Source organism: Loxodonta africana, chromosome 5 (assembly GCF_030014295.1).
Source record: "Loxodonta africana isolate mLoxAfr1 chromosome 5, mLoxAfr1.hap2, whole genome shotgun sequence".
Taxonomy (NCBI): Eukaryota; Metazoa; Chordata; class Mammalia; order Proboscidea; family Elephantidae; genus Loxodonta; species Loxodonta africana.
In genome coordinates, this window is record NC_087346.1 from 68,485,228 (window position 1) to 68,494,125 (window position 8,898).

An 8,898-nucleotide genomic window follows, 5' to 3' on the forward strand; every position below is an offset into this window, starting at 1 on the left:
CTACAAATGACTCCACGGCTGCACCCGCTCGATTGAGGCGTGTCAGAGGTTCAGAGGCGTCCAGAAGCAGAAACTTGTCAGGCAGGACAGGCTCGTTGGCTCCGCGGCATTCCAGCCCCTTCTCATCACCTTAAAAGTAGGAAATGTGTTTGCCTCCCTGGGCGTCCGGGATGGGTTGGCCACAGTTGCAGTCACAAACTGAAGTGCTGTCTCCGCGAAGCCCGAGTGTTGAATCTCACACAACTCACTGGGTAGCCTCGGAAGAAAGCCTGCGATGCCCTGGGGTACAATTGCTAACCAGCTGGTCTCTGAGCGGGCCTGGACCTTGGGCTGTTAAAGCTATGACAGGAAGGGCGCACGTCCCGCTTTAATTCCATTCCAAATCCTGTTACAGGGCGATTAGTTTTCTTGACATGTATCCGCCACCTGGCTGTTACTGACAAGTAGACAAATGGGGAAAATAAATAGGCATGCCTTCACACCAACAGGAAAATATTCAGGAAAAAAGAAACCAAACCTGTAGCCATCGAGTCGATTCGGACTCATAGCGACCCTATAGGACAGAGTAGAACTGCCCCATAGAGTTTCCAGGGAGCGACTGGTGAATTCGAACTGCCAGCCTTTTGGTTAGCAGCCCTGGCACTTAACCACTAGGCTACCAGGGTTTCCATAAAAGTAAATCTACAATACGAATTTCTCAAGGTCATTACTGACACCATGAAAATGAGTAACGTGTTCTGAAAATACTTAAACAAACAAGGAAAAACCAAATTCCAAGTTGGATGCATTGAAGAGGCAGCATTAGGACATCACTGACATCACCAAACAGGTCTTCTTTGAAGTTGTGGGTTCAGATTTGGTCACCTCATTTTCAAAAGGATATACAGGAATTGGCCAGCCCTATGGGGAGAATAATAAAAATAAGACATGAAGTAAGTCTTTTTAGTGGTGGACTTGGTGTGGTTTTCCTAAAGAACAAGAGACCATGGGGTAATCATTTTACTCAATTTTTCTCCATTTCTTTGGAGGATCAGAAATGAAGGACTGCTTGATTGTCGAGAAGATAAGGCTGATACTGAAGACAGTGGTAGGGTTTCCATCTCTGGCTTCCCCTTGCCTCCCAGGACAAAGGACGTATTCATAATGCTTCATCTGTCCATTCTAACCCTCCTGGAAGTCAACAAGCCTGAGTTCTAGCCCCACCATGTAACTAATTGGCTTTGTGGCATTGGGTAAGTTGCTATATTTCAATTTCCCCAGCCATTAAATGGAGAATGAGAAGGATGGCCTCTGTGGTCCCTTCCAGCATACACATGAGTCTACAGCTAAAGCCTCACTTTATCAGAATCCAGCCCTTCCTTTTCCCTAGGCCTCAAGAAAAGTGGGCCAAACATAGCAAGGTGCCTGACTGGTTTCATCTCCCCACAATCAACCTCCTAGTTCCTTTGACTTTCTTCTCCTTTGATGCAGGAGAAAAAAAAAAAAGTGAAAAGAGTGGCAGGAGGGAGAGAGGACAGCTGTGCATGACAGAAGAAATAGTTTTCCCAACTCAAGAAAAGTAGGACCAAGGCAAAGACTGCGAAAATAGAGTGGTTGACTACTGTCTTAGACATCTAGTGCTGCTATAACAGAAATACCACAAGTGGGTGGCTTTGACAAAGAGATTATTCTTTCATAGTCCAGTAGGCTAGAAGTCTGAATTCAGGGCATCAACTCCAGAAGAAGGCTTTCTCTGTTGCCTCTGGAGGAAGGTCGGTGTCATCAATCTTCCCTTGGTCTAGGAGCCTCTCCATGCAGGAACCTCAGGTCCAAAGGAAGTCCTCTGCTCCTGGCACTGCTTTCTTGGTGGTATGAGATTCCCATGTCTCTCTGGTCACTTCTCTCTTTTGTATCTCAAAAGAGATTGGCTTAAGACACTACCTAATCTTGTATGTCTCATCAATATAACTGCCACCAATCCATCTCATTACATCATAGTGATAGGATTTATAACACATGGGAAAATCACATCAGATGACAAAATGGTAGATAATCATACAATACTAGAAATCATGACCCAGCCAAGTTGACAGATATTTTGGGGGGACACAATTCAAGCCATGACAACTACTTTATCTGACCCTTCCTTAAGCTCTGCCTAGTTCCTGTACTTTGGCTGAGATAGTAATTTCTTGTTCTTTCTTTCACAGTCTTCATTATAATTATTCCCACTAATTGAGTGACTAGACTGAGCCTAGCCAACAATAATCTGGTTTATTCATACTTACATACAAGCTCTTGCCACAGTGCCTGCATCCACCCCCATACATTCAACAATATTTGGTTAAGGAATTAATGAAGAAGTGAATGAATGGCAGAGGTATAGCATATCCAGGGAAAGCTATATAGTGTTTACGATTTTTCAGAAAGAGGTCTATATTGGGCTTGGAGTTCCTGGGTGGTGCAAATGGCAAACAAGCATGGCTGCTAACTGAAAGTCCTTAGGATCTAGTTCTGAAAAATTAGCCATTGAAAACCCTATGGAGCACAGTTCTACTCTGACACACATGGGGTCTCCATGCATTGAAATTGACTCAACATTGGTTTAGTGACTTGTACATTTTATTTGGCATATACAGTACAGTAAAACTTGCAAAAGCCATAACCTGTGTAGCCTGTCAGAGAAGGAAAATTCAAATATTTTCCACTAATAAAAAAAAAGAGAAAATGTAAGACAGTACCCTGCCAAAGACGAAAAACTTCTGAGACCTGGAAAAATAAGGCAGTCCCCTCAAGTTCTGGCTCACGCAGGTTTCACTGTATTAGGATACATTCAAGTAACCCCGGTGGCACAATGGTTAAGTGCTTGATTGCTACTGGAAGTACTGTCAGTTTGAACCCACCCAGCAGCTCTGAGGGAAAAAGACACAGCGATTGGCTTTTATAAAGATTAAGCATAGAGGGCAGTCTACTCCACATTGGGCAGCTATGAGTCTGAATTGACTTGAAGGCACACAACAAAAGTGAGGGATTTTCTAGAAGGGAAAGAAAGAGAGTGCTAGTATCACTGTTGTTGTTAGGTGCCATGGAGTTGGTTCTGACTCATAGCAACCCTATAGGACAGAGTAGAACTGCCCCATATGGTTTCCAAGGAGTGGCTAGTGGACTTGAATTGCTGACATTTGGCTAGCAGGCAAGCTCTTAATCACTACGCCACCAAGGTCCCAATATCATTACTTGTGTGGTTTTCATTTTAGTTTGATTTTTTTTAACCCTCTTTTTTTTGCCTGAAGTAATGTTGTTGTTATTGTTAGGTGCCGTCCAGGCAGCCCCGACTCACAGCAACCCTATGTACAACAGTGTGAAACACTGTCCAGTCCTGAGCCATCCTGACAATCGTTGCTATTTTTGAGTCCATTGTTGCAGCCACTGTGCCAATCCATCTCATTGAACATTTTCCTCTTTTTCTCTGACCCTCTACCTTACCAAGCATGATGCCTTTTCCCAGGAACTGACCCCTCCTGATAAATATGTCCAAAGTATATTATCCTTGCTTCTAAGAAGCATTCTGGCTGTATTTCTTCCAAGACAGATTTGTTTGTTCTTTTGGCAGTCTATGGTATATTCAATGTTCTTCACCTGAAGTAATAGGTCCCACGAAAGCAAACAAACAAAAAAAACCCAAACCTGTTACCGCCGAGCTGATTTTGGCTCATAGTTACCCTACAGGATAGAGTAGAACTGCCCCATAAGGTTTCCAAGGAGTGACTGGTAGACTTGAACTGCCAACCTTTTGTTTAGCAGCCGTAGCTCTTAACCACTGCTCCACGGTGGAACAAATGGTTTGTTCTCAGCTACTAACCAAAAAGTTGATGGTTCAAACCCACCCAGCTGTACAGCAGAAGAAAAGCTTGAAGATCTGCTTTGGTAAAGATTACAGCCAAGAAAATCCTATGGAGCATTTCTACTCCGTGACACCTGAGGTCATCATGAGTTGGAATTGACTTGACTTGACTTGAGGGCAATGGCTTTTTTTCCCGCAGAGTACCTTCAGGACCTTCCCAGACGGATAAACATCCCGCTCCTGTGTGGGAATTTGAGCTTCTTTCCAAATCAGAGGCTCAGAGGCGCCTGGATGGAAAGTCCCCAGCTTGCCAGGGCAAAAAGAAATCTTCCTCAGCCAAGCGTTTCCAGTTGCTTAGAGACCCATGTTATAGCTTGTCACCTGACCTATCTTTCTCTGTTGCTCTTTGTCAGCTCAGTTTGCAAGTTGGAGGTAGGAATTTCTGATTTAGGTTCACCAGAGAGACTTTTTTGTGGGAAAATCTTGAAGGACAATTTATGTTTACATTCTCATTTTTAATAAAACCTCACATGAAAACAATGGTATACTTTCAAGTATTATAGTGAGAGAATATTGGAGGAAAGAATGCAGTAATGTAGTTGGAAGCAGGGGATTTATATACTGACAACTCAGAGTTCAAGTCATAGCTCTGCCATCTAGCTGTGACCTAATTTCCTTTATGTAACATTTTCAGCACGCGCAGCTGAAAGCTATATCTTAACTGGCCTAGCCATTCCATGTTTAAACAATCGCTTTTTGCATAACACTTTACAAAGCACTTTCACAAGCATTCTTTCATTCAGCCTACTCAACAACTATATATGGTCGGTCGGAAGGACAAATATTTTTCTTTCCATCTTATGAGGAAAAACAAAAACCGAGGCTCAGAATGGTCTAAAGCATTGCCCAGGTTTACAGAGGAAATTTTGGATTGAAATCTAGGTTGTTTTTATTTCCTATTCTGCCTGGTCCACCATATTCTGCAAATATTTAGTAGCAGAAACAAGTCCTGTAACATCTAAGAGGGAGCAGTTTGTTATAACAGATAAGTACATGAATTCTGAGCCGACTGGTCTGAGTTCAAATCCCAGCTCTCCCACCTACTGGTCTGTGCCCTTAGTGAGTAACTTAGCCCTTCTGTGCCCTCCCTGTTCTCCTGTGTAAAATGAGGATAAGGGTTATAGTATTTTCCTCCTAGGATTCTTACCAAGGCCAAAACCAAACCTACTACCCTCAAGTCAGTTCTGACTCACAGCAACGCTATAATTTAAGACAGAGTAAATTTGCCCCATAGGGTTTCCAAGACTGTAATCTTTACAGAAGCAGACTGCCACATCTTTCTTCCACCGAGCGGCTGGTGGGTTTGAACCACTGACCTTTCGGTTAGCAGCTGAGCACTTAATCACTGCACCACCAGGGCTCCTCTAGGATTCTTAGGAAAACTAAATTAAATAACACATGTAAAGAACTTAAAGGCCCCCAGGTGGTGCAAACGTTTTGCATTCGACTGCTAACCTAAAGGTTGGTGGTTTGAAACCACCCAGTGTTACTGCAGAGGAAAGGCCTGGTGATCTGCTCCGTAAAGATTACAGCCAAGAAAACCCTGTGAAGTTGTTCCACTCTGTAACACATGGGGTCACCGTGAGTTGAAAATGACTCAACAACAACTTACAAAAACAACGATGTAAAGAACTTAGAACGGTACCTGGGCCATAACCTGTTGCCATCAAGAAGATTCCGCTCACAGTGACCCCATAGTGAAGTGTAAACTCGTAAACTTGCTGAAGTTGCCACATGCCAGAAGACTTTAAATTAAAAAAAAAAAAGGCTATTATGATATTGCTTTTGTGAGTTGGGCAGAAATTATGGAATATGTAGGGGTGACTTTGCAAATAAGCACAAAGAAATCATCATCAGCCTAGCAAATTAATTAATTTGGGCCCTATCCTTCAGAGATAGTGAGGTTAGTGAAACTGGCATTCCTCATTATTAGTCGGAATGAATTACTACCCGTCTATCTTGTGTATGCTTTGATGGCTGCAGAACCCCTTCCATTCCCAGTTTCTCCACTGGATCAGAGTAGCTTTGGACATACTATATTTTGGTGATTTAATTCCTTTGTAAAATAGGCAGCATATTTCTGCTACACATTATAAGTTACGTTCTAAAAGAATGAGTGTATGTGTGCATTTGATGCTCCATGGTTTAAGTATTTTGTTTGTATAGAATATGGCTGGAAGGTGGTCATTTAGAGCAGTGGAAGAGATTGGTAACTGGTCTTTAGAAGGGCTTTACAAAGATAAAAATCAAATCCTACTTCTCCAGTTCTCTGTCTGATACTAGCTGCACATGCAGCCTTTTTCCCAAGCCACCTGGAGCTAGGTCAGACCTCACAAGTTAAAGGGCACAGCCCTCAGACTGCCCAGTACCTCAGATGCCAGTTGCAACCTTGGTAGTCCCCAGGTCACCTTCACTTTTGACTGCTGGCTACAAATTTGGAATTTTCCCACTACCCCTTCAAGATGCCAGCTATAAGCTCAGGGTTCCCAGCTCCCCTTAGTTCTGATCTGCTGGCTCCCACTATACCCTCAGACTCTATAATTCACTAAAATGACTCACAGAACTCATGAAAAGTGCTGTACCTTCGATTGCGGTGTTACTACAGCAGAAAGGATACAAATGAAGAAACATATATGATGAGGGCTGGGAGAGTTCTCAGTGCAAAGCTTCCAATGTCCCAAAAAGGGATACTACCTTCTCATCTGTGATGATGTCTTTCGCCAACCAGGAAGCCCATGTAGCTTTCATGTATAGAGCTTTTATTTGGGGTCTCATTACATAATTCAAACTCCAGTCCCTTTCCCCCCCGAGGTCTGTGGAGATCACAAGGTTGTCATCAGACACCCAAAAGTCACCTTATCAACATAACCTGTTAAGTTAGATGCTTCCTGGAGCCCTCCTCACTAACACTGATGATTATTGGGAAATTTCCAAGGCTTTTGCTGTTACCTCTCAGGAATTAAAGACAGAGGACAAATTTTGGGGGTAAAGTTAGCCCCACGGGTTTAATCACTGTTTTGCTTCAGAGGATACTGATTATCTCTGTTCAACACATTGCTGAACTCTAAGGGTGGGTGTCATACACTGGGTGCCACAGCTAGCACTGATGAAAATGACCCTGCTGATAACACAGCCCCTGTTGCCAAATGGACCCTCCATTGTCCAGCTTCTTTCTGTCAGTTGCTCCCAGTTCAAATCCTAGAGCAGACACATCTTGTTAGGTCAGCCTCATTGCAAAGAAGGTTGGAAAAGAGATTCCCCAGGTTTTTTGACTCCTATAATGGGGGTGACTCTGCCGGCCAGGAAGATGCAGATAGCAGGGAGTTCTACAAACACTGGAAAAGCTCAAATGCCAGCAATACACTTTATTCTTTATTTTATTGTGTTTTAGGTGAAATTTTACAGCTCGAGATAGTGTCTCATTAAAAATGTATACACATGTTGTTTTGTGACATTGGTTGCAATCCCCACAATGTAACAGCACTCTCTTCCTTTCCACCCTGGGTTCCCTGTGTCCATTCGTCCAGTTCCTGTCCTTCCTGCCTTCTTATCTTCCTTTTGGGCAAGAGTTGGCCATCTGGTCTCATATACTTGATTGAACTAGGAAGGATGTTCCTTATGTGTGTTATTATTTGTTCTATAGGCCTGTCTAATCTTTGTCTGTCACTTAGCTGTAATGTGGGGGTTTGTATGTTGCTGTGATGCTGGAAGCTATGCCATCAGTGTTCAAATACAGCAAGGTCACTCATGGTGGTCACATTTCATCTGAGCTTCCAGACTAAGACAGACTAGAAAGCCTGGCAGTCTACTCCTAAAAAAAAAAAAAAAATCTAGCCAGTGAAAACCTTATGAATAGCAGCAGAACATTGTCTGATATAGTGCTGGAAGATGAGTCCCTCAGAAAAGCTGCCTCCTCAAAGTAGAATCGACCTTAATGACGTGGATGGAGTCAAGCTTTTGGGAACTTCATTTGCTGAGATGGCACAACTCAAAATGAGAAGAAACAGTTGCAAATATCCAGAAGGTGGAATGTAAAAGTATGAATCTAGGAAAATTGGAAATCATCAAAAACGAAATGGAACACATAAGCATTGATATCCTGGGCATTAGTGAGCTGAAACGGACTGGTATTGGCCATTTTGAATCAGACAATCATATGATCTACTATGCTGGGAAGGACAAATTGAAGAGGAATGGTGTCGCATTCATCGTCAAAAAGAACATTTCAAGATCTGTCCTGAAGTACAATGCTGTCAGTGGTAGGATAATATCCATACTCCTATAAGGAAGACCAGTTAATATAACTATTATTCAAATTTACACACCAACCACTAAGGCCAAAGATGAAGAAATTGAAGATTTTTACCAAATTCTGCAGTCTGAAACTGATCAAACATGCAATCGAGATGCATTGATAATTACTGGCTACTGGAATGCAAAAGTTAGAAGCAAAGAAGAAGGATTGTCAGTTGGAAAATACAGCCTTAGTGATAGAAATGATGCTGGAGATCACATGATAGAATTTTGCAAGACCAATGGCTTCTTCATTGCAAATACCTTTATTGAACAACATAAACGCGACTATACACATGGACCTCACCAAATGGAATACACAGGAATCAAACTGACTACATCTGTGAAAAGAGAAAATGGAAAAGCTCAATATCATCACTCAGAACAAGGTTGTGGGCCAACTGGGGAACAGACCATCAATTGCTCCTATATGAGTTCAAACTGAAGTTGAAGAAAATTAGAAAAAGTCCACAAGAGCCAAAGTACAACCTTGAGTATATCCCACCTGTATTTAGAGACCGTATAAAGAATAGATCGGACACATTGAACACTAATGACCCAAGACCAGACGAGTTGTGGAATGATATCAAAGACATCATACATGAAGAAAGCAAGAGGTCTTTAAAAAGACAGGAAAAAAAAGAAAAGACCAAAAAAGATGTCAGAAGAGACTCTGAAACTTGGTCTTGAATGTCGAGTAGCTAAAGTGAAAGGAAGAAATG